Source organism: Balaenoptera musculus, chromosome X, assembly GCF_009873245.2.
Source record: "Balaenoptera musculus isolate JJ_BM4_2016_0621 chromosome X, mBalMus1.pri.v3, whole genome shotgun sequence".
Lineage (NCBI taxonomy): Eukaryota > Metazoa > Chordata > Mammalia > Artiodactyla > Balaenopteridae > Balaenoptera > Balaenoptera musculus.
The window spans coordinates 111,087,793-111,113,662 of record NC_045806.1 but is presented as its reverse complement, the minus strand read 5'-3'; the positions used below and the strand labels follow the sequence as shown (position 1 = coordinate 111,113,662).

General features: G+C 41.8%; 1 protein-coding gene across 1 annotated transcript in view; it reads left to right on the top strand.

The window, feature by feature from the left end:
• Positions 1–25,870, top strand: part of LOC118889201 (heparan-sulfate 6-O-sulfotransferase 2-like) — a 287,709-nt gene that overhangs the window by 196,810 nt on the left and 65,029 nt on the right. The window contains exon 2 of the mRNA XM_036840982.1: positions 11,278–11,310. The gene's annotated coding sequence lies outside the window, so the exon portion shown is untranslated. The remainder of the gene's footprint in view (positions 1–11,277; positions 11,311–25,870) is intronic.

The following is a 25,870-nucleotide window of genomic DNA, read 5'->3' as shown; positions in this document are numbered from 1 at the left end:
CAACACAGATTTTAAACAATGGAGTCCATTATACAGATGTTTCGTTTACTTCTTCCCAAACATCTGGACAAAGAGGGGTATTTTTCAGTTTTTTAAATCAAAATGGTTGGTTTTAGTAAATTCAGCAGGTTTTATTGTGCACCTTGTTTGTGCCCTCTGTCAGATATTGGAGATCACAAGGAGGTCACAGTTTTGTTGAGAAAACTGAGACTGACAGGTTTGAAGCGACCAAAGACATTTGGAAGAGCTGGGATTTGAACACAGTTCTGTCAGCTCCAAAGCCAGTGCTGGCTCCGCTCTAGCACTTGCCTCTTTCTTCACACACCTGCCGGTTCCCTCTTTGGGGCTGGCTTGAGGGAATTTTCAGACCCAAGCCACTGGCTCCTGCCATACTTTGACATCAGCAGAGATAGAAGCTCCTTGAGGAAAGCAAGTGACATATGTCCAGGATTGACCATTCCATGTGTCGTTACTGTCTGATCCTCTTAGTGACTTGGCTGAATATTTCCTGAGAATGATCTCGATCTTTATTTTAGTGCTTGCCGAAGCATTACTCCTTAGGGACTTTGTCATGCTCTGTGTTTTAAACATGGTAAAATGTGAATGAAGCAGTTCTGTCTTGCATTGGCGGCTTGCCATTCTTTGTCTGTGTCAGCATCCAATATTTGGGATTCGATAGAGGAGCAGCCTCTTGTGAAGCGGAATGTAAAAGATACAGTGGAAATCTTCCCTGCTGATTTGAACCAGTGCTGAGATAGCATTCATTGTGGATATTCCAGATCCCTAAATCCAAAATATGGAAATAATGGGATAAAATAAACCATAGAAATACACACGTACACACGCACATTTATATTTCTATTATAAGTGAAACCTTTTCAGGCTCTTGTTATCAGAAAGCAAGCCCTGTTATACCCAGAACATTTCTAAGGGATTCTTAATGGTCTATCCTTCCCTTCAAAGCAAAAGTATGTATATGATCAAATTGAGGAAACACATTGCTGAAACCTAACATACAAATACAGATGTTTGCATCTGGGGAACTCTAAAACACATTCAAAAATCACTGTCAACTTTTCTTTTTTAACATCTTTATTGGAGTATAATTGCTTTACAACGGTGTGTTACTTTCTGCTTTATAACAAAGTGAATCAGCTATGCATGTACATATATCTCAATATCTCCTTCCTCTTGCGTCTCCCTCCTAACCTCCCTATCGCACCCCTCTAGGTGGTCACAAAGCACCGAGTTGATCTCCCTGTGCTATGTGGCTTCTTCCCACTAGCTATCTGTTTTACATTTGGTAGTGTATATATGTCCATGCCACTCTCTCACTTCGTGCCAGCTTACCCTTCTCCCTCCCTGTGTCCTCAAGTCCATTCTCTACATCTGCGTCTTTATTCCTGTCCTGCCCCTAGGTTCTTCAGAACCATTTTTCTTTTACATTCCATATATATGTATTAGCATACGGTATTTGTTTTTCTCTTTCTGACTTATTTCACTCTTATATGACAGACTCTAGGTCCATCCACCTCACTACAAATAACTCAATTTCGTTTCTTTTTTTAATATAAATTTATTTTATTTTTATTTATTTTTGGCTGAATTGGGTCTTCGTTGCTGCACGTGGGTTTTTCTCTAGTTACGGAGAGCGGGGGCTACTCTTGGTTGTGGTGCGCGGGCTTCTCATCGCGGTGGCTTCTCTTGCTGCGGAGCACAGGTTCTAGGCTCGCGGGCTTCAGTAGTCGTGGCACGTGGGCTTCAGTAGTTGTGGCTCTCGGGCTCTAGAGCGCAGGCTCAGTATTTGTGGTGCACGGGCTTGGTTGCTCCGCGGCATGTGGGATCTTCCCGGACCAGGGCTCAAACCTGTGTCCCCTGCATTGGCAGGCGGATTCTTAACCACTGTGCCACCAGGGAAGCCCCTGTTTCTTTTTATGGCTGAGTCATATCCCATTGTATATATGTGCCACATCTTCTTTATCCATTCATCTGTCGATGGACACTTAGGTTGCTTCCATGTCCTGTATTGTGTTGTTCATCATTGTTTGTTTGCTCTTTATTCTTCTAGGTCCTTGTTAAACGTTTCTTGAATTTTCTGCATTCTATTTCCAAGATTTTGCATCATCTTTACTATCATTACTCTGAATTCTTTTTCAGGTAGACTGCCAATTTCCTCTTCATTTGTTTGGTCTGGTGGGTTTTTACCTTGCTCTTTCATCTGCTTTGTGTTTCTCTGTCTTCTCATTTTGCTTAACTTACTGTGTTTGGGGTCTCCTTTTCGCAGGCTGCAGGTTCGTAATTCCCGTTGTTTTTGTTGTCTGTCCCCAGTGGCTAAGGTTGGTTCAGTGGGTTGTGTAGGCTTCCTGGTGGAGGGGACTGGTGCCTGTGTTCTGGTGGTTGAGGCTGGATCTTGTCTTTCTGGTGGGCAGGACCGCGTCTGGTGGTGTGTTTTGGGGTGTCTGTGACCTTATTATGATTTTAGGCAGCCTCTCTGCTAATGGGTGGGGTTGTGGTCCTGTCTTGCTAGTTGTTTGGCATAGGGTGTCCAGCACTGTAGCTTGCTGGCCGTTCAGTGGAGCTGGGTCTTAGCGTGGCGATGGAGAAGTCTTGGAGAGCTTTCACTGTTTGATATTACATGGAGCCTGGAGGCCTCTGGTGGACCAGTGTCCTGAACTTGGCTCTCCCACCTCAGAGGCTCAGACTTGACACATGGCCGAGCACCAAGACCCTGTCAGCCACACGGCTAAGTATCAACTAAATCAGATATGGTTGAGCCTCAAGGTATGATTCATCCTGGGAAAAATGACTCTCCAGCTGTGAACCACTATGTTGTTTCTCTGTCTTCTCTCTCTTGCCTCTCTGAGCCACAACATTCCATGGAATCCAGAATTATAGTATCACAACCCAACTTCCTTTTGTTCAAGCGGAGCGCATTGCAGTTCTCAGACGTCACTTTTCCTTCGCTCTTTACTGTCAGGGTGATGTACTGGAAGTCTTTCTTTCTTTCAGCTTGGGCCTCGGGGTGCCTCATTCTCCATCCAGCCTGTTCTCACCCCTTTCTCACCACCTGCTGAGGCCTTTTTCTTTTCCTTTGTGCTTAGTCTAGTGTCACTTGCTCAAGGGTACTGAGTGTAGAGGCGTGGCACCTGGCACTTCAGAACAGAGTTCTTCGTGCAAAAATCACTGTCAACTTTTTAAAAGAAAGAGAGTCACAGATATAGAGAACAAACTAGTGGTTACCAGTGGGGAGTGGGGGGAGGGGCAAGGTAGTGTGGGGCAGTGGGAGGTACAAAGTATTGGGTATAAGATAGGCTCAAGGATATATTGCACAACACGGGGAATAGAGCCAATATTTTGTAATAACTGTAAATGGAAAGTAACCTTTAAAAATTGTATACTTTTTTTTAATTTTTAAAAAATTACTGTTAACTTTTAATTGATGGAGTCAGCCTGCGTCTGTGCACCCTCTTTTATAATTCAAACAGCACCCCGGCATCATGAGTGGGAATGCATCTCAGCAGGGAGCACAAGCCAGGTTTTCTTTTAAGGCCCTCCCTTTTTTTTTTTGGTTTTTGGTTTGCATTGTTTGTTCAGTGGCAAAACACTCCTTTCACTGCTTTCTGAAAGACTACATTGTCAAGTAGGTGCTTTAGAGATGCTTCAGAAAGAATATATCTTAACACAGCCAAGGACAAGTTATAGCTAAACCCATTTCCCACGAAAACAGGAATCCCTCAGTCTCCAGGTTCTTAATTAGATCAGCGCTAGAGGGCACTCTTATGATGCCAAAATGGGAGGATTTTACCAAAAACTGGTGGGTAGGAGTGTCGGGGGGAGCTGATGGGGCAGTTTCAGTAATGACTGCAGATAACAAACAGTTTAGGGAAGACCTCTGCAACTGAGAATTGCCTGACTCGCCAATAGGTAAGCAAACACTCTTTGAAAAGGACTGTAGCAATCTTCCTCATCAGATCCACTTTGTTTCCAAAACGTGCTTGGTGTTTTGGCAACACAGGGCCCAGGTATTAGGTATTATTTCTCAAAAGGAAAAGAACAGAAGAATCGCTGATGGTTACGGCGTGATGTAGTCAACGTGTGTGTAGGCAGAGAACAAAACCTGAGAGAGCAGCTTAGGAAAATGTGTTTACAATTTAACAGCTACTGGAAAGGAAGAATTGAAAGTCCTTGGGGTCTTTTAGGGTTGTTTTCCCAGTCTTTTGCAGCCATTGCTCTTTGAGTTGTTCTGAAGGGTTGTGTGGTTGTATGTGGGGACACAGATGCCTGCTTGCCTGCCGCCCTAGGCATGCTTTGGTGGACATGGGGTGGGTAGTACCCTGTCAGGGAAAGGGACCTGTAGAGCTGGGTCCTGGTCTTGGCCCTGCCACTGAGGCAGTCTGTGATCTGCAGCAAGTCCCCCCCTCCACAGAGACTCGGGGTCAGGAAAGGGTTCTGCAAGACCAATGGTCTCTAAAAGATCACCCAGAGACACCTCCCAGCCCCTCAGAGTCTGTGATTGATGATGGTAGGAGGACCTTTCAAACCACTCGTTTCTAGTGGCCACTTGAGTTCTGAATCCAATGTTGGGTTAGAGAATGACTCCATGCTGTTGATAGAGATGGTACTAGAAGGATTCCAGCCCAGAGCAGCTGATCTGCTCCTATTAATCACTCCTTTAGGTTTCCCACCCAGTCCAAGTATAACCTCAGAGAGTGACCACAATTAAGCCATCAGTAGCTCTCCTTAAGTTGGCTTGTTATGCAGAATTTAGGTAACTCCTGACTTACACGCGGGCACTGGCCAGAAGGTCACGAGCATGCCCAAGTGCAGTTCCCTGAGGAGCCAGGGTCGGTCTGGAGACCTAATGGAAAAAGTGGGCCAGTGAAGAGAAGCTTGTCTACTCAGCCTTTGGCCCTAGAGTCTCTCAGAGCAATGCAAGAGTGTCTCTCTCAGCCTTGGTTGGTAAGAACCCAGGCTCTATTCATAGGAATGTTCCTGAGTCACATTCATTATAAAGTCTTAGAATGTTCTAATGAACAGGGGCCTTTGGGAAAGCACCTAGTCTAACACCCTCACTGTGCAGATAGGGAAACTGAGAGCCATCTTCCCCTCTGGAGAGTGGGCTTGTGAGGGGTCACACAGCAGAGCTAGCAAGAGGACCTCGGTCTTCTGACTTCCTGTCCAGGCCTCTTTCTGTTCCCTTGTGCTGCATTTGCCTCTCCCCACCCACATGACTTCAGGGAATAAGAAACCAGCAGCTATGAACCACAGGGTTTTGACATAGCCAGCGTAGCTCTCTGTTATATATTGTACATTGTATTGTATATAGTGTATTTAGGTGGTATAAATGGAGAGGTATGGGGACAAATCCCTATCAAAAATATGTCCTCTCTCGCAGACGTAGAGAATGGACTTGAGGACACGGGGAGGGGGAAGGGTAAGCTGGGAGGAGGTGAGAGAGTGGCATGGACATATATACACTACCAAACGTAAAATAGATAGCTAGTGGGAAGCAGCCACATAGCACAGCGAGATCAGCTCGGTGCTTTGAGACCACCTGGAGGGGTGGCATAGGGTGGGTGGGAGGGAGACACAAGAGGGAGGAGATAGGGGGATATATGTATATGTAGCTGATTCACTTTATTATACAGCAGAAAGTAACACACCATTGTAAAGCAATTATACTCCAATAAAGATGTTAAAAAAAATGGTTCTGAAGAACCTAGGGGCAGGACAGGAATAAAGACACAGACGTAGAGAATGGACTTGAGGACACAGGGAGGGAGAAGGGTAAGCTGGGACGAGGTGAGAGAGTAGCATGGACATACATACACTACCAAATGTAAAATAGATAGCTAGTGGGAAGCAGCCGCATAGCACAGGGAGATCAACTCGGTGCTTTGTGACCACCTAGAGGGGTGGGATAGGGAGGGTGTGAGGGAGATGCAAGAGGGAGGAGATATGGGGATATATGTATATGTATAGCTGATTCACTTTGTTATAAAGCAGAAACTAACACACCACTGTAAAGCAATTATACTCCAATAAACATGTTAAAAAAATGTCCTCTCTAAATGTCGTGGGATTGGAGATTGAACCATTTTTTAGAGGGTCATTCCTGTGGATCTAGAAGACTCTGTAGTCTTAAAATGTTCCTGTTCAAAGGCAAGGATAGGACTGAAATCTTGTCAGCTGTCAGGGAAAGTAGGCCAGGAGGATGGGTCTGGAAGCCAGGTTTAGTATCTGGGGGGAAGGAGGCCATTATGAAAGGAGCAGTCAAGACAAACTCAGGAGGCCTCAGAGTTGTGCCAAAGGGGATGAAAGCAAATACTTACAGAGTAAAGGTTGGAAAGGATGTTCTGGATTCTAGTCTTCTGAGGCAGACTCTGAAGAGCTCCCTTTCTTGGAGTTTGCACAGTTTCTGGTAGGCTTGGCATGGAACGAGGAAGAAAGCAGAGCTGTCAAACAGTAGAACATGGATGTTGGGGGATACTCCTCCCCCATAACAATAAATATGGTTGCTTTCAACATGGCCTTGTACATGTAGATGTCCTTGAACCCTGGCTTTGAAAAGCTGCCTGTGTTCCCAGGGTGGCAAGAGGGCTCGGCCACAGGAGGCTAGGAGTCTTGACCCTGGCCTGCCATACACTCAAAATACTGTTGGACAATTCTCTTACTCGTTTTCTTCCCTGGATAAAAATAATCATGCACAAAAGTTATTGAGTTCTGACCCTGGACGTGGTACTTTGCTACGGGGTTTCCAGGCATGATCTCATCTAATCCTTATGACCACCTTTTGGGGCATGCATTGGCCTGTCTACACAGGGTGTTGACAGTTGGCTTCTTTTCTGATTGGTCAGTGCCCATACCATATTGATTGTTAAATATGTTGAACATCATTACTCGTGTGGGTACTATACTTGTTCCCATTTTGCAGATGAGAAAATCAAGGTTGAGAGGTTAAGGCACCTTTGCAGTATCATACAATTAGTAAGTGAAAGAGCCTGGACTAGAACCCAGTCTGTGTGAGACCTGGGCTTATTCCATGGCCCCCCACTGCCTCTCAGGCTTGTGCATGAGCAAAAGGTTGAGGCCAGGCATCATTTTTAAAGTAGCTTTAAAGTAAAGAAGACAAGTAAAGAAGTAAAGAAGTAACGAAGACGAGTAGCTTTTTCTTTTTTTTTTGCCTAGGGCCTTAAAAATCATCCAGGCCTTTCATCTGGCTTCTGCATTTTCCCCCACCTGTTTGAATAAGAGTCCTTCTATAAAATAGATAACCAACAAGGACCTGCTGTATAGCACAGGGAACTACACTCAATATCTTGTAATAACCTGTAATGGAAAAAATCTTAAAAAATGTATAAGTGAATCACATTACTATACACCTGAAACTAACACAACATTGTAAATCAACTATATTTCAATAAAAAATTTAAAAAGTACTTAATGGTAATTAGCAATAAAAATATAACAATTGGGAAAAACAAAAAAAGAGTAAGAGTCTTTCACCTGGGACTTTGTGTAGGACACCTTCCCATTTAGGGGACCAGATTCAACATGCAGAATAAGTTTTTCACTAAGATATACTGTATTTGGCCTTCAGATACCAAATGAGGATGCGGCCTAAGATACAAAAGGAGGTGGCGGGTAACTGAGCAGCAGTATATTAGGTCAGACCAGGATGAGAGTGGAAGGGCATCCTACATGGGAAGAAGGTGGGAGATCAAGGGCACAGCAGCTCTGGGTATGGGAGCAAACCAATCCAGTATCACAAATCAGAGAGCTTGAATGGGCCGTTTGCTTGGCAGCCCTGGAACAGTGGGAGGTAATTGGTTCCCGGAGCGTATTGTCTGCCACAGATTTGCAATCAGACCAAAACAGTGTTGGTGGGTTTTTTTGTTTGTTTTAACCACCCTTTGCAAAATCTGAGCATTTATGTAAGCCTTTATCTGAGAGAGTGTGGCTATGGAGGTCTCTGCTGATTGACAGCAATCACCAACATCCCAGGCTCCTGGCAGATGAAGCAGCTGCACGAGCGGAAAGAGAAGGGGGTGGGGTGTTAGTTGTTTATCAATTAGATTTTCCTTGTTATTCTCAGTTAAGTTTACTTGTATAACTTTTCCATCCTAGAGAACCAGTCACTCTCTATTTCAAATAAACAAAGCTGTTTCCCTGGACAGAATGATGATCGGCTGCATTTCAACTTGGCTGTTATTGTTTTGGCCACGTTTTCATCTACTCGTAAGCTCAGACTGTGGGGCTCTGGGCTCTCTGAACTACTAATGGCATGTTGTACTGAGAAAACGACTAGAGATTTCTGTCCTTTTAACTAACTTGGCACCAAAATGAAAGGCAAAGCTATTAGAGAATTACAAAAATATTGGAACTGGAGGATTTTTAGAAACCACCTTGTGAAAATCCCTCTTTTCATATGGCTCCCTGAGAGAGTGGAGAAGAGAATTTGCCCAAGATCAAATGAGTCATTGGTAAAACAGGATTAGAAACCAGGAATTCCGATTTTTAGGCAGAGGCTCTCGGATTTTTACATCATCCTGTTTTTCCTACGTCTTAATTTGGATCCTTAATGTCAAAGTGAATAGATAGCTTCACTTTTTAAAGAAAATTGAAGTATAGTTGATTTACAGTGTTGTGTTAATTTCTGCTGTACAGCAAAATGATTCAGTTATACACATATATACATTCTTTTTTATATTCTTTTCCATTATGGTTTATCCCAGGATATTGGATATAGTTCCGTGTGCTTAGAAAGCTTCACTTTTAATTCTGAAGCATTAAGCACCTACCCTGAGAATGTAAATGCCAGGGGGTAGGTGTCATCATTTGAGGTTTCTAGTTAGCACGAATCCCCATCTATGAACAGCAAATGGCCTCACTAAAAAGAAACCTGACTTACAGCCTTTGGTGGGGGGCGGGGGGAAGTTTCCACACGGAGAAATCATGATAAGAAATAATGTCCCTTCCAATCAGAAAGAGAAGCCTTTCTAATACAGATGTTGAATCTGATGCCAGTGGATATGTTCTCCATGCATAAAGACATAAATAAAACTAGGAGAAACATTTTCCTAGAGTTCATAACATACAGTATATTTCTGTGGAACTCTTTTCCAAACAGATGGTATAAAAACATCTTCCACAAAATTGTAAAACTCTGTGAAGGCAGAGATTTGCGTCTGTTTTACTCACTGCCGTATCCTTAAGTACCTATAATGATGCCTGTCACATAATAAATGACACATTTTTTGTGGGGAGTGATTTTTTAATTGAATATATTTGACACATAACATTGTGTAAATTTAAGGTGTACAATGTGTTAATTTGATACACTTATATGTTGTAATATGATTGCTGTTGTAGTGATAATTAGCACCTCTATCACATTACATAATTATCCTTTCATTTTATTAAAGGGTCTTTTTAAGAAGATTCCATTTAAGAACCTTTCCAAAGAGTGTGTGCGTGTGTGTGTGCGTGTGTGTGTGTGTACGTGTAAGTAAAATGGACTTATAAAGTTAATTCATTTTTTTCTAATCAGTATGCCTCTCCTTTTTATCTTTTTCCTCATGGCATTTGATTCACTTCCAATGACTGCCCACCCTTTTGATTGGTGCACCTGTAACATCTTCCTGGATCACCATTGAATAATCCACCTCCGGCAACCTGGACTCCCAGGTAAGGCAATGAGCTTCCAAAAGTCTCCTCAGTGTAATCCCTGAGCAAACTTTAATAGACAGTTGAGAAACTTACATAGAAATTTTAAAAAAATCTCAAGAGGCAAAGTTAAATTTGCTCTGGTCCCCATAGACATCAATATACATAAATTATGTACATACTTATATTATTTGAGGATTTCTATTAATGCAGCAAAAGTAAAATTATAGTTTTGGAAAGTGCTACATATTTGACTTTGGAATTTTCTAGCACTAAGATTCAACATATAACTTTACGTTTTCATGTTGTTGTTGTTTTTATTTTTCACCCAAAGTTGTATTATATTTTGTTCATGAAGCTGAGTGCAGTAGAAGGGGTACCACCCTTTCTTCACTGTGTAGGGAAACTAAGTCATGGGGTAGGCCAGAATACTCTACTTCTTTCTTGTGGCTGGAATGGAAGAGGATCACATTGGGCCCTGGATGGTAAGTCAGCTAATGGAGGTGTCTTGTCTAACAGATCTGATGTCATTAACTACATCACTTTTGTTTTCATAACACTTGCTTCTCCACCAGTCTTAACAACTCGTAGAACTAGGGAAGGGGGCCTTAGCCATGCCAAGAACTGCTGATAAAAGAGCTGTATATTGCTTCTCAAATGCTGATGCAAGCCCTCTGCTGCTAGTTGGGCTATGGAAAGTCTCTCTTACCTCATTCCTAAAGCCTCCAGATATATTTGACGTAAAGAAACACTTCTCCCAAGAAAATATCCAGGCCATATAACTCACTATGGGCACAAAAGTGTTACCACATTATAATATCCTATGCTTAATATAGTAAAACAAAAAGCTAACTGAGCCCATTTGAACTCTCAAATTAGCAATTGACCCGTGCACGACTTCCCAGTCCCTGCCAATATCAGAAATTCACGTAGTAGAATTAGTATTTTGTGACTCTTAAGACATATATTATGAAAACAGATGAGTATTTTTTTAAATGGAGAGACATTGCTTACTTTGATGGATGTCTTGCATTTGGGTGGAAGGAACTAGTGCCGATTTATGTATCACTTTCTGTGTGCTTTGAATTTTCATCTGTTTGGAGAGCATCCGCAAAGTCTAATCATTCTTTCTTTTCTTTTCCTTTTGTTATTTGTGTTTCATATATCCCTGATGATATGAAAAATCCCTGTAAATTCCTCCTAGCTTCTTTCAATCAGGCATTTCCGTTTTAGTGATGCCATAGTGCTTGGTTTGGTGTGGTCTGGGTTTTGGTTTATTGACTTCTGTGTTTTGCTTAGATTGCCATCGCATGTGTGAAGGGGAATGGAATTAGTTACGACCGAGTGGAGGATCTATCATTCTCAGCCCATAGCCCTTCGGAGGTTTGGCTCTCAGTGCTTCCCTGCCCCTTTAAGCCCTCTGATTCATAATCCCCCACTACATGAGAGGAGCTAGTGGGGAGCAAGTTGGGGAGCCCTCCATGAGCTGTTTCCTTGCGGTTTGGAAAGCTGGAAAAATATGTTATCAAAGCAAAATGGAAAACTTGTATTATTTTAATTCCTCTCTTACCAAGCTCTTGCTAGCACCTGGTTTTACTGTTCCTTTAACAGGTGGAGGATTTTTCAGATTCTAGATGCAGCAAGGTAAGTGACAATGGATTTTTAGCTGAACTGAACCCAAGTGAGCTAGAATAAATAGACTCTGCCATTGCCTATCAGTTTAATTTCCATACAATAAATAGTTTGGTTTCCACTTGGACAGATTCTTTTCAGGGCTCTTTTTTAGTTTAAAACAGCTGAAACTACTGGAGCATAGGGTCTCAGCTATAAAGCTGACCTAGTTCAGAAGTGGGATGAAAGTTCAGGACCGGCACCCCAGACAGTTGGGCAGTAGGTTACTAGCTTCTTTTCGTTTTTGCTGAAATTGGATGACACAGTAGAGTGTTCTGTTATGAAGACCCCACCATCAACAAAGTGTTCTCCACGGTGCTTCAGGCCCACCTGCCTGTCACTAGGCTGGATGGTGGTTTAGGGAACTAGGTCAGCATTTTATTGAAGGGAAATCAATTACTGGAAAATATCAGGGCTTGTAAAGTATGTACATATGTAGACTTGCAAGGTAGAGTAATCCCATCGGCCAGGGGCCTTTGTGACATAAACTCTGCAGCAGAGCAAATCTAATCAAACACAGGAAAGTTCCTAACTGTCGGGGAGAGGGGCTGTTGAGAATGCGACAGAATAGTGTCTTTCCAGGCAACGACTGTTGCCACAAGCTGTGACATCATATTGCCATCAGTGCTGAAGAGGCGGTGAGAATTGTAAGCCATTTTGTAAACGTGGCTCTCGTTGCTTGGCACGTGGTCTTCTAAGATCATCCTGCTCACCAGTACCGTATTTGGCCTATTCTAGGCTTATTGGCTCCATAAAGGTTTACCAGTGTCTCTACTTTCTCTTCCTACCCACCTACATCATTTGTTCCTTAGCCAGATAGGTTAGGAAGAGCAAAGGTTATAGCCTTAGGATTCCTCCACTAGGGCAGACTCTCATTAAAATAGAGCAGATTGACCATATCTTAGATGCCCAGTTTGGCTTTCAGTAGCTGGGCTTCCATATTCCCATCAGGGCCTCAGTGGATTTATTTGACATCTAAGAAGAGTAAATTCAGGGTTTAATTCCATCATCAGATGAAAATTCATTGAGATAAATGGTATAGACACACATAGACAGCTAATCACACAATATTAGTATAGGAGGGCATTTAAGCATCAGAGATTGGATGTGTCATGGAGGTATTGCTACTAACTAGTGGGGTGACTTTGCTCTAGTCCTATGTCTGCTCTGAACCTTGACTTCCTCATCTGTAAAATAAAACGGAGTGGATGACCATTAAGATAATGGACAATTAACTATTATTCCTATAATGGCTTTCACAGGGAAAATATCGAGAATTTTGTTTTATTTTTGTTTTGAAATTTGCTCCATGCCAGAATCATCTCTCTCTAACAGTTTTGCTGTGTTACAAAGCAAATCTTGACTTATTCTTTATTTTTATTATGGGGCTGATCAGTTTGACCAGAAGTTATTATCAGACTAATTTATACCTGCTCTTGGTTTGTGAGAAAGGAAGAGAGGGATACAGATGGTGAGATGGAAAAGAATTGGCTTTGGTAAACATCCATGGGGGCCATTTTTAATTCTGGTGGACTGAATGATGTATGAAAGCTATTTGCAAGGCTAGCATGTTTTTCGACCACTAGTAAAATAATAAAGCAACAATTCATTTGGTAATCCCCATTGTACATGCCCTTTTATAAATATACAAGATTATGATTATCTCTGCCTCATAATTAACAATTTGCATAAATGCTTGCTATTATTCAGTTGCCTGAATGGATTTTCTAATCCAGAGAAAGAAGGGAACAATCAGTGAGAGCCATCCCAAATGCCTTGCATTATTGCTTCACACATGCACAATTAACAGCGATGCTAATTGTTTCAGACCAGAACCTCATTTGTTTTTCTATAGACAGCAAAAACATTAACTGCCAGGGTGTTTGCCACTCTCTCTTTCTCTCTTTTTCCTATAGCCAGCCGTATTATCAGGGCTGCAGTTGGTTGGAAGCAAATTATTTGGCTGGATTTTCAGGGTATCGTTTTGTGATGGAGTTTCCAAGCTTTTACTGAAGTTAGCAGTCAGTGCCACAAACAACCAAAGACTATTTTTATAATATTTTAACAGTAGGCCCTATAAATTCTATAAATTTAAGGAATAAAAGGATGCTGCCATACAAACCAGTTCTGTGCTGCATTTACATTCTGTTTCATATTCCATACCTTTAAAACTATTGACATTAGACCTGCATATGAAAATCATAAAAAGTCAAGGCTGGAGGAGGCCTTTAAGATTATCCTGTCAAATTCCCTCACTTTTCAGATGAGTTTGTCAGTAATTTGAATATCAGTAACAACCACCAAATCAATGATGCCACACTTTTTTTTTTTAACTTTCGAACCCTTGGGAGCTATTGTAGTAAATACATTTGAATTATAACTGGTTGTTTTGGAATCATACAGCTTCAACTATTTTTTCCAAAAAAGTGAATCAGATTTTTAAAAATATGACTTTATACAGTTTACCTAAACATAGCCATGATGTTGATGGTATATATGTGAAAGGCGATGTCCTATGCAAAGCCCTTGGCAATAGGAGACGCTCAACCGATGTATCAGCTCTTTTCCCCTCATGCACAGATTACCTCGCTAAGGTCAGCATATGGAAGTATTACTTCAGTGGTTGAGAGTACGGGCTTTTAGAGTCAAACTGCCCTTGGGTCTGATCCTGGTGCTGCCACTGTCTAGCAGTGTGACCTTGAGTCATTTCTTTAACCTCTGTGTCCTTTGTTTCTTCACATATAAAACGTAGACACCTTATAGAGTTGTTTCAAGGATTAAACTGAGATCGGGCATATCAAGTGCTTAGCACTGTTTCCGGCACATAGTAAACAGTCAATAAGTGGTAGTGGTTATTACCACCATTGTCTGGTACACCCAGTACCAGCCTCCTTCAATACTAATATTTCATCTTATGGTGGTTTGGAGTACATGCATATACATCTATTCACATCCGCATATGGGCACACAGAGTTCACCCGAAAGACTGCTTTCCCAAAGGCTATCTGTGACCACCATGTTTCAAAATCCAGTGGCCTCTCTGGCTTCAATATTCTTGAACTCTTTGGAGGTTATGGGACTTTTACACATCCTCTCTTGCTTGAAAGCGTTCCTCTGTTATCTTGGTTTACCTCCTGTCTTCTTCTCAACACTTCTTAAGTTTCCTTTGTTGGATCTCTTTTCACACACGCACACACACACACACACACACACACACACACAGCATTCCTCCTCACCCCCCCCCGCCCCGCCCCTTTCAATGAAGCAATTCCCAAGGTCCTGTCATTGATCTGCTTCTCTTCTCTTGCTATGTTCTCATTCTGGGTAATTTCATCTCCTGACATAGCTTCACCTTTCACCTCTACACTAATGATTCCCAAATTGACCTCTCTAATTCTTAACTTATTCCGGAGCTCCAGGCTAACTCCAATTTCCAATTGCCTGCTGAGCATCTCCAGGGCAGGATATCCTAGGAGGCTGAAGTGTAGTCTGGCTTTTGTCATCCTGCCTCAGGAACGCAGATGGGGGAATCTAGCTTCAAGAAGTATTAAGAGTCGCGGGCAGTCGTCTGAGCAGAAGTAAAAGTAGTCTGAGTTAGGAAAGTGGTTCAAACCGAGCTTTCCAGGGAAAGCATGACAAGTTAACTGTGAATTTCTGTTATGAACTGGAGATATAAATTGGCAATGGAAACTTTCAAAGGTGTATGTTTTCTAGGGAAGAAGGAACAGCTCGCCTAAATGAAAATCGAGATCAATTTTTAGGTGCTGGAATGTTGGTATATTTGAGGAAATGTTAATTAAAATGATCTTTCTTGGGACAGTTTGTCTGGTGAATCTTGCTTCGGTGTTTTGTTATACAAACATACACGCCCAGAGGACGGATAATGTCTTCATCCTGAAGGATGAGCACGTGGGAATAGACACATACACACGTGCCTGGTCAGATATACCTGAGATTTTGAATGTGTGAAAATAATTCTATCAGAGGGGAGATAGATTTTTTTTCTTTCATTTATTCTGCGAATATTTACTGGACACCTACTAGACGCCACGCTCTCTGTGGAGAAACAGGCTGTCAATACAGAACACACAGGGTCTTTGTCCTGAAGTGTCTAATACAGTTTTCTTTAGTTATATGCAAGTACATTGAGAGTTTAATTTGGTCTCAAAATATCTGCAGTGTGTGACAGGTTATTCAATGACTACAACCTTGCTGAAAATCGTAATGACCAAAGAGGAACTTAAGGGAAATAAAGACAGTGCTAAAGTGGGAAAAGAATGTGCATAAATTCGAATTAGAAATTGATTACTTCCTTTAAGTTTAGCAAATATTGAATTACTTTGGGATTTTACATTTCAAGTTGGCTCGCGGTGTTTCAGGCCAGAGTAAGAATGATTACGTCTAACCTAAAACTTAGAGCAAAGGAATAGACAAATCTTGGTTAATGTGTATAGTGTTGTTAGGAGAATTCTTTGTAAATGAGCTATTCTTACAGAAACTACAGACCTAGCTTATAGCATTAGCACAGGGGACAATATTCCTTTTGAAGGAAGGTGACCTTATTCACCTCCTTCCCAAAATTAAGTACAATCCCTCGCAGTTGAATTACTGCCCTATGGAATATGCGGAGGTCATCAGACCCTCCAAATTGTAATGGTCTAGAAAACTGGGTGAGTTCCTTGCCTTCCTGGGTGCACCCCGGCTTCCTCTTTAGAAATTTGGCATGGCCCTTTGTTTGCAAGTCTTAAATCCAAGTGTTCTCGGACACAGCTATCAATTTCAAAGTCCCCTTCAAGGTTACTCTCAGGTCCCAAAGATCCCTCATTGCATTTGTAATCTTGAAAACCAAACTTGATGCCCCAAAGTCCTGCTATGGATCTGTAGATGGCGCCACTCCCCTTTTACTGTGCCAGCACCCCCTTCAGGACCTTCATGGCACAAAAGCTGTCCTAATAATGGTGCACATATTGACCAGCGTTCCTATTCCTCTTGCGCTAAATGAGTTAGAGACATTGATGTACTTCTCTTATTCTTTTTTAAAAATTTTATTTATTGTATTTACTTATTTTTGGCTGTGTTAGGTCTTCGTTGCTGCACGCGGGCTTTCTCTAGTTGTGTCGAGCGGGGGCTACTCTTCACTGCGGTGCGCCAGCTTCTCATTGCGGTGGCTTCTCTGGTTGCAGAGCACGGGCTCTAGGCGCGTGGGCTTCAGTAGTTGTGGCTCGCGGGCTCCAGAGCACAGGCTCAGTAGTTGTGGCGCACGGGCTTAGTTGCTCCACGGCATGTGGGATCTTCCCGGACCAGGGATCGAACCCGTGTCCCCTGCATTGGCAGGCGGATTCTTAACCACTGCACCAGCAGGGAAATCCTACTTCTCTTATTTTAACTGGAAGTAAGAATAATAAAAACATCCTTGAATTTATAGTCTTGGATGTGTTTATTCTCACAGTTTGCCTCAATTGTAGTCTAACTTTTTTTACCTTTCTCAAATTTATTCATTCAAAACATATCCACTGAGCACTTACTATGTTCCAGGCACTGTTCTAGGCATTGGGGACAATAAGACAGGCGAGGTCCCTGTTCTTGTGTGTCTTAAAGGGCATGTTGGGTGTATGTGTGCGAGCGTGCACACTCACATGCTCACGTGCTGGAGGGAGACAGAAAATAAACACATATACAAGCTAATCTCAGAAAGTGATAAATGTCATGAAAAAAATAAAACAAAAGTGGACAGAGAGGGCACTTCCCTGGTGGCGCAGTGCTTAAGGATCCGCCTGCCAGCGCAGGGGACACGGGTTCAATCCCTGGTCTGGGAAGATCCCACATGCCGCGGAGCAGCTAAGCCCGTGCGCCGCAACTACTGAGCCTGCACTCTAGAGCCCGGGAGCCACAACTACTGAAGTCCGTGTGCCTAGAGCCCGTGCTCCACAACAAGAGAGGCCACCGCAATGAAAAGCCCGCACACCGCAACGAAGACCCAATGCAGCTAAAAATAAAATTAATTAATTAATTAAAAAAAAAGAAAGTGGACAGAGAGTGACTGGATGGGTGGAGTGTGATTGAGGTGAATCTTGCTCTTTGTTTTATTGGTTTTGTACAGATTTCACCAACACTTTGTATGGGCCCTTTGGTTTCCTCTATTTCGTACTTTCCTGGATTCAGTACCAATTCTAATTTTGCTGATCCTGGCCGCTCTATCATTAGGACCACCTCCCCTTAGCTAGTCCTGAAGTATAACCCAAAGTATGCTCCCTGTTAAACTTCTGTTCCATACTTTTCTTATCTTTGTCAGCATTAGAATTCGGCAGATTAACCCACTTCCCTGTCATAGGGTGTAAATAGGCCTACTAACCCTTAGGGATATTTTACTTGATTACTCACAGCATTTTTGTTACTCAAGACAAACTACCCGTTGAAAGAAAAATACAGGCATGAAAGGTTAGTAATTGTGGTGGCGTTTGGTTTTGCCCACTTCTGTGGTGGGAAGAGCCCCGGTTTGAGGATCAGAAGACAAGGGTCTCTCTGCTATACGACCTTAGACATAGCACTTCCTTTCTCTGAGCCTGTTTCTTCATCTATAAAACCAGTGTTCCAAGTAGATGATCCCTAGGTTCTTTCTAGCCCTAAAGTGGTACAATTAGTTGTTTTCAGAGACGTGGGCCAAGATCTCTTTCCAACATTCTGTTTAATTTTGTAAAGTGGATGTGTAGGAACATTTTCCAGTGTATCAGAACTGCATAGATTAAGCATAAGTTTTCCAGCAAAAGCCAGCTTTACAATTCTTGTAAATGTCACAAGAAGTTAAAACGTTGCTTCTTGTTTTAACCTCCGCCAGCGAGGGCAACAATTCAACACCACAAACGTAACTGTCAACTTCTTATCTGTGAATATCTGAAAATTCACTGTCTTTTCAGCTTGCCCACAGGAAATCTTCAAAAAGAACCAAATGCCACTAAAACGAAGGAAGGCGTTCTAAGTCGGCTTCAAAATGACATGGCATAGGTGTTGCCCACTAGTGTGTTAGGTGCCAAGAAAAGCATCTTAACTCTTAGAGGGCCACTCAGGATTCTTGCAGCCATGGCTGTGCTGTCTGCCTCAGCACCTAGCCAAAGCCCAGTTAGGAACTAAAGTAGGAGTTGGAAAGCTTGCCTTCCCTAACTTCCCCACACCTTCCCTACGTTTGCTGCACTGGGCTTTGTGGGAGAAGATGGGGAAGCAGGAAGTGTGGGTTTGGAGAAGGCGGAAGAGATAGAAATTCACCAACATCTGAAGTACACTGGCAACTCCCTTCTATGTTGCTACTATTCCACTTATTATTCAGATACTCGCCATGTTCTAAACACAAGAATCAGCTCCATGACTAGATTTTAGGAATTCAGTCTTCTGAAAGTCCAGAGAAAAGTTGGGCTTGATTTTGTGGTCAGGGGGTCCGAAGAAGAAGATCCAAGAGGGTTTGGAAACTCCAAAGAAGTGCATCTCTGATTTACCGTCATAGGATCTTGACATTGAAGAAGAATAGGGCTTATGGAAAGAGGTGAGGGAGATAGCACAGGGAGTTCCTGTATGGCTCTCATTAAAAGGTTGTAATGTTGTGCAGGTGAAGAAATAGATACCCACCAAGACAGTGACTTATCTAAGTACACACAGCTAGTTTGTGGCAGACTCAGAACAAGAATCCAGGTCAACTGCATCCCGTCCGGTGCCTTGATTTGGAATTACCTATGCTACCTGGGAATCTTGTTTGCTTGTTTGCTTGCTTTTGCTGTTTAATTCTGGGTGCTACTTCTGTTCACAGCACTGGTAATTCATTATTCTCACAGAAGTTTATCAATGAAAGGGGGCAAAATCCCTTAGGAATAGGTAAAGTGCATTTATTTTGGAGGGTTTGGGGCCAGCTGATAGTCCAGGGTCACAGAGAGGAGAGAGTAGCTGGATTGGAAATAGAGCCTAAAATTCGAGATTCAGTTGAAATAAATGAAGACAGGGAGAATTGTGGCTATAGACTGGGGCTCCACGGTTAAGTGTATACATCATTTCTTTAATGCTCATTCTTAATTACAGCTCTAGCCCTTTCTCCATCAAAAGATTTAAATGTCTTTTATTTTAGGTTCTCAGTACCTTGAATCCTTTTCCAGGTGTTTATTGCCTCTGCCTTGTCTTTCTATTTCACTCTTCTAGATGGTTTTTGTGTGTGTGTGCGCAATATTTTCCATTAGTTTGGTCTCACTGTCTTGTCCAGAGCATTCGTAGTACAACTATATATCATAGGAGATCTTATGAGCACGTAAAATGGAGAACACTATTTCACAAGGTAGAAATTACTAGATTATTTCTGTTCCCCTTCCAGAGTTGAAATATTTCCTATTTGGCAAATAGCCTTCTTTGAAATCCTAAAATTGCACCTAGGAAAAAAAAATGACTGTCACTGTGGCACCATGGGGCTTCCTGTCCCTTCACTTTCATTGGCTGCCCATCCAATTTGCTCCGTTGATTTTCCGGACAGCTCAGCATCGCCTTATCAGCCAGACACTGGAATTATAAAGGGGCTTCGTCAAGGCCTGATGCAGTTTGAAAACTTTTCAACTTTCATGATTTGGGCCCTGGGTATGCCAGACACCATGTGTAAAAGGCATTTGGTTGCACATTGGTCTTTTTCTCATGGCTTTTACAATTTCCAACTTTATTTCTGCTCACCACGGGGCACAGTTTACCTCCTCTTCTCTGGGAATTCTTGTTCATTTTTCGGGAGCCCTAAAAGAAAACTGCTCATGTACAACTGTGGAATGTCAGAGTCAGTCTAAACGGGCATACGTGGGCCTTTTAGTGGCTTTTACTGATTGTTCCTATATTAAATGTAAATGTGCATAAGACTTTCTGAGGAGCCTTGCATAGTCTTCCTCTGATTTTTTCATATGAATTGGTTTGACAATGTCACAGATGATGCATGAGGCAAAATAAAGAGTTTCTTAAGCCCATTACAGCTTGTTTGCATGAAAAGGAATAAAAGCTACAGGGAAGAAATGAACATTATGTGACGCTTTCACGAACACCTTTTAGACCATAGCCTACCTTCCGAACCTAGGCAGGGGAAAATGGTCACTGGGATATTCTTTTGCTCAAATAACCTTTCTCGACTAATTAATGAGACAATTTCTGGTTATGTGGGAAACACTGAGGGTTTTCTGAAATTCATAAGGGTGAAATAAACTAAGAGAACCTCAAAAAATTAATTCGTTATAAATGCTGGTATGTTTTTTGAGAAAATGAAATAGGATGAGAGGATAGGAGCTTTGAATGAAGATTCCCTGAAAACCATACAATGTTATATCATTGAAGAGCCATGTGGTTTAATACTCGGTGATCGTAAAACCTCATGTTAAGCCATCTACCCGGAAAGTTCCGTAAGCCTCATTTGTTCCTTTCTATATGAGCACCTTCAGTGTCTATTTTACAATGCTAGTAAAATATTTATAAATAAAATAATACTCTTGAGGTCGACTTTAAATTCAGTCTACATGAACGTGAGTACTAGAGCATTGCATTTCTAATCTGAGTGCAGAGTGAAAGCAGAATCACTAGGGGATGGTCCTCTTTCTCAACCTTCTGTCCTACAACAATCTCAAGCACAAGAACTCTGATTTCCTCTTCTCATGGAAGAGGTGTTTCACCTCTTGGCAATAGGCACTCTTGTTCACTTCTTTTCATGGCCTGCAATCAGATGTGGTGGGCGCTCAGTCATATTGAGACTGAAGGAAACAGGTGATGGCCATCAGTAGATTTGGGGGAGCCAGGAGGGGACCTCCAGCTTGGTGATTGTCTAGTATTGTAATTGAAGATTTATTTGTAATTAATTTGTTCAATCATTACAGAGATATTTATTGAGCACCTCCCATAAGCCAGCACTATTCTTAGTGCTGGGGATTTGACAATTGAATAAGACAGGTAAAGCTCTCAGGGAGTTTACATTCTGGTGATGGATACAGACCATCCAAAGTAAGCAAGTCAATAAAGCATGTCCAGATTGTGATAGGCGTTATGAAAGAAAGAAAGAAGCAGAGTGCTAGATAGGGAATGGGCTGTCTTTGGAATAAACTCAGTGGGGACAAATTTTATCCTTTGTGGGTGGCCATGATTTTTGGAAACATCAAAAATGACATGGAGCCCGGTCTCATATGGAAGATCAAATCGATGGATAATAGTTTTGGTCCCAAATGAGGGTTATATGTACTTAATGTAATATTTTTTGAGTGCCAATAAAAATACATTCTGTGCTTAGTAGTGCTATACACTTCTTTGTTTTTAAATGCAGTGAAAGGAGTCAAGCAATGGGTACTGTCCTTCAATGATTATTTAGGCATATTTCGCTATCAATAGCACTGTCTCTATTTCCCTGCTTCTCTTTTATTCTGGTTAATCCTTGTCATCATTGGCAAATGACTTTAACTATTGTGTTGGTAAAAATTATCCTAGGATTGGGAGTGGGATATAAAATAAATATTGAGATATTTCATACTATGTAATACAGCTGTAATGCATGAAATTTGGTGATGACAGCTTATAATTTAGTCCTTTCATTTTATTAGCCCTAATAAAATGAAATTTCACGTATGCTATTTTGTATCAAATAAATCTGTAGAATGCTAATATACCATTTTGATGAGATATATCAATTTGAGTGTAGGAAAAAAGAAAATGTTTATAAGCAACAATGTTAAGATGAACGGATGGAGGAAGCTATGATAGGAGAATCGAAAACCCTTTGTGTGCTCCTTCCTGGGCTAACGTAAGTGGTGTCCACTTCTCTTTAGTGATTCCATGTGTTCTAGAAATCTTGATTGTGTCCTCAGTAAAGGGGGCTAATAAAGATGGTTTTGTAAAATGGGAGGAAGCCAATGATTGCCATTTAATTGCATCTTTAGTGTCATTTTAGCCCCCCCACTTTGAAAAGCATTGATCTGCTCTGGGGGTGTCTACTTGAGCAACTGCTCTGCCAGACACTGTGCCAGGCACTGAGGGCACAAAGGTGAATCAGAGAGACATGCTGCCTTTATGTTGCGCCCAGTCGAATTGGGGAGACAGGAATAAATGTGTGACGGAATATGGCGCATGCTAATATAAAGGTACACAGTTAGTACCTTAAAGAGTCTGTGCTAGGTTGAGGCTATTGGGTCAGAAGTGACTGAGGGAACTATTCTATGAGAGCAAGTGATGGAGCAGGTATGCTCATGTTCTTTACCTGAAATAAATCTCTTTGCAGCCTTGGTATGATTCACCTGCATACATATTGGAGTTTGGGACTGACATATACACACTACTATATATAAAATAGATAACCAACAAGGACCTACTCTATAGCACAGGGAACTCTACTTTTGTAGTAACCTATAAGGGAAAAGAATCTGAAAAAAATAGATATATATGTACATATAACTGAATCATTTTGCTGTACACCTGAAACTAACACAACATTATAAATCAACTATACTTCAATTTTACAAAATCTATTTGCCAATTTTTAAAGGCAGGTAGAATTGTGAAATCTAGCTTCAAAATAAGTGGAATTTATAAGGAATATTCTAGAGTTTGTCCTTGAATGCAGAATCAGACTGGGTCAGAGTAACCCTCAGCTGACCTGTTGTGAGAAGCCAGCCTTGATTTTCTTTTTTTTTTCTTTTTGCAACACCAGCTCCATTTCTAGCAGCAACTGCAGCTGAGGCAAAAGCAGATTCATTGCCTGTTTACATCAAACACTAAATAGCCACTGAGCAGAGGATTAAGACAGCCCTGTCTTCTGGGAGCTTATAATCTAAAACAGACAACAACTGGAAACCATATCCGTCACAAAGAAATATGCTCATTTCCTTTCTCATATAAATTCAAAGAAAACAGAAAGTGGCAAGTCACATTCTCCAGGATTTGTGAAACCTCTAGAGAGTATTCTCTCTGTTTTTGTGACTTTTCAAGTTGAAAGCTGTTTTGTGTATAATATGCAATAGATTATAGTGTTATTTTTTAAATTGGGGATGAAAAAGCAAGCAATATTCTTTCTTTTTTTTTTTAACTATCAGCAAGTTACACTGGAAAAGTATGGATCAAATTAAAAGTGGATTCTCGATTTGCCATGGGGAAATATGCACAATATTTTAAATACTCTAAGGTCAGGGTCAACTTGGGGGTAGAAGAGGTATCATAAAAATTAATTCAAGTAACTAGCCTTGAGATATTTCTGAGTTATAATAATCCCACAGGTGAAAGCAACATCTGTGGAATAATAAAGGTGCTTAGTTTGGCCTTTTTAGCAAGAGGAGATATTACCAAGACATGACCAGAGCTTGGAGCTGAGACAATGCAGTAAATTAATGGGGGTTGACGAAGTATTTATGTTATAGGGATGTGAGCATTTGTGAGAAAATGTTGCAAAAGTAAGGCACGTGCCAAACCAAGATTAATTTCCCAAGGCTTGTGTGTACCAGAGACAGAGACAAAGACGGAGAGAGGAGCAGAAATGCAGAGATAAAGAAAGGAAGACGTTTTGTAAAATTTATTTTTTAATTTTTTTATATTCTTTTCCATTATGGTTTATCACAGGATATGTGAATAACCGAATCACTTTGCTGTGATTAACACAGTGTTGTAAATCAATTATACTTCAATTTTAAAAAAATTTTTTTAAAAAAGAAAGGAAGACGAACAAAGCAGCAGGAGGCTGAGTCAGAGATGGACAAAGACCAAGAATTGAAAATCAGCCAACTTAGGATTAACATTCCAATTCTGCTGTTAAAATCACTCTGAGACCTTGGTTCAGTCACTTCTCTTTGGGCCTCGGTTTCTCCATCTGTAAAATGAGGGGTTGTGCCAGAAGGCGACTCTATGGAACTTACCAACTCTCTAGTTCTACTTTTGGGTGCTAAGGAAATGAAAAGGACAGGCAGGTGGGTAGGTAGAAAATATACACAGACAGGTGTGCAAACAGACAGACAGACTGACTGCAGAGATGCGTCTGCTAGCTTCACAAAAATAGGATAAGGCCAATATTATGGTGGGCCAATGGACATTGAATTACAAAGCGGACCAGCCAGATCCACACAATCGTCTGCTCACTTTTGATACTACCATGATGATCTGAGGAATTGGCAGCTTTCCTTTGCCTGGCACTGGCCTAGCCTTCTGAGGGCCACTGTCGAGTCGTTTTCTGACTGGTATGGCCGTCTTTCTTTCCTCTACAGGCTCAGAAGAGTAGCTATGTGAGGATCTGTAAATGACCTCTCACGCCCAAATGGAAGGAGAACTCAGATGTCAGGCTTTGTACATATGACCATTACTTCAGCTCCCCCAACAGAACCTTCTATGGGGGGAGGGCGTGTAGGGAGGGGCTAGTACCACTTGAGGATGAGGAAACTCAAATAAGCTACCATGCATTTTCATGCCCAACTCTGTCTGCATACCTGTCTGTGTTTCTAAAGCTCTGTGGATAATTTGGAACACATTGTGTTCTCCAGGCTTTCCAATTTTGCCACTTTTAATTTTGTGAATCTAGTTTGCGGGGTTGGGGAGCTGATGAGAATAGTTAGCACTTGTCAAGCTCCCAGCAGCCAGCAAATGACTTTAGTAAGGAGCTAATCAGGTGCCTAGAAGACAAACTGAGTGCAGCAAAAAATGAGGCTCCAGACAGGTTGTAGTATGTGGTTGATTTCACTTTCGTTGGTTTTTGCAAAAAACAAAACACTGTGATTTTCTTGCTTTGCTTACAATTTACCAACTCCCCCTAAAATAATAGCCCAAGAGCTTAACTTGAGGGTGCATGGCCTGATGGTAGGTCCCCCTCCAGATGAATTTGGTTGAATGTTGGTCTCTCTTTGGCATCTAAGACTCCATTCTGAAGTTATCCAGATCTTCATATTCTGATGCTTGTACGTGTTAGAAGAAAAGAAACTTCATCAAAAATGTGTTTCTTCAGTGAAAGATAGCTCGTCAGGGAAACAGGATCTACATCGCACCCATCAATATCGTACTTTCTTAAGCAGCTTTTGCCATCACTAGAACTCCCGCTTTATCAGGCCAAACGAGTCCTGAGAACAAAGGCCAGGGTGGTGAGCAAGATGCGTGAGGAGGCCAGGCTGGCTTCAGGCAAGGTTGTTCTTACACTACGTGGCTGAGGACGTCAGTCGAGGCACGTGGAGCTTGCTTGGAGAGGACGCTGGAAGGCTGGGGACAGGCTTGGCTTCCATGTGCATCGCCGGCCTGAACTCTCCCCTGGTCTCCAGACTCGTAGAGCCAACTTCTCAGCCCCAATTGCCACTGGAAGCTTAATTGGTATCTCAAACTTCACCTGCCCCAAAACAAACTCCTGACTTTCCCCCAAAACTTGTTGCTCTAACAATCTTTCCCACCTCAGTGAATGGCACCTCTACTCCCCCAAGTCCTCAGAGTATCTTTCATGTGTCTTTTTCTCTCCCAGGCCACGTCTAATCCGTTAGCAAATTCTGCCTACTCTGCCTTCAGAATATATCTGGAATCTGACCTCCCTCACCAC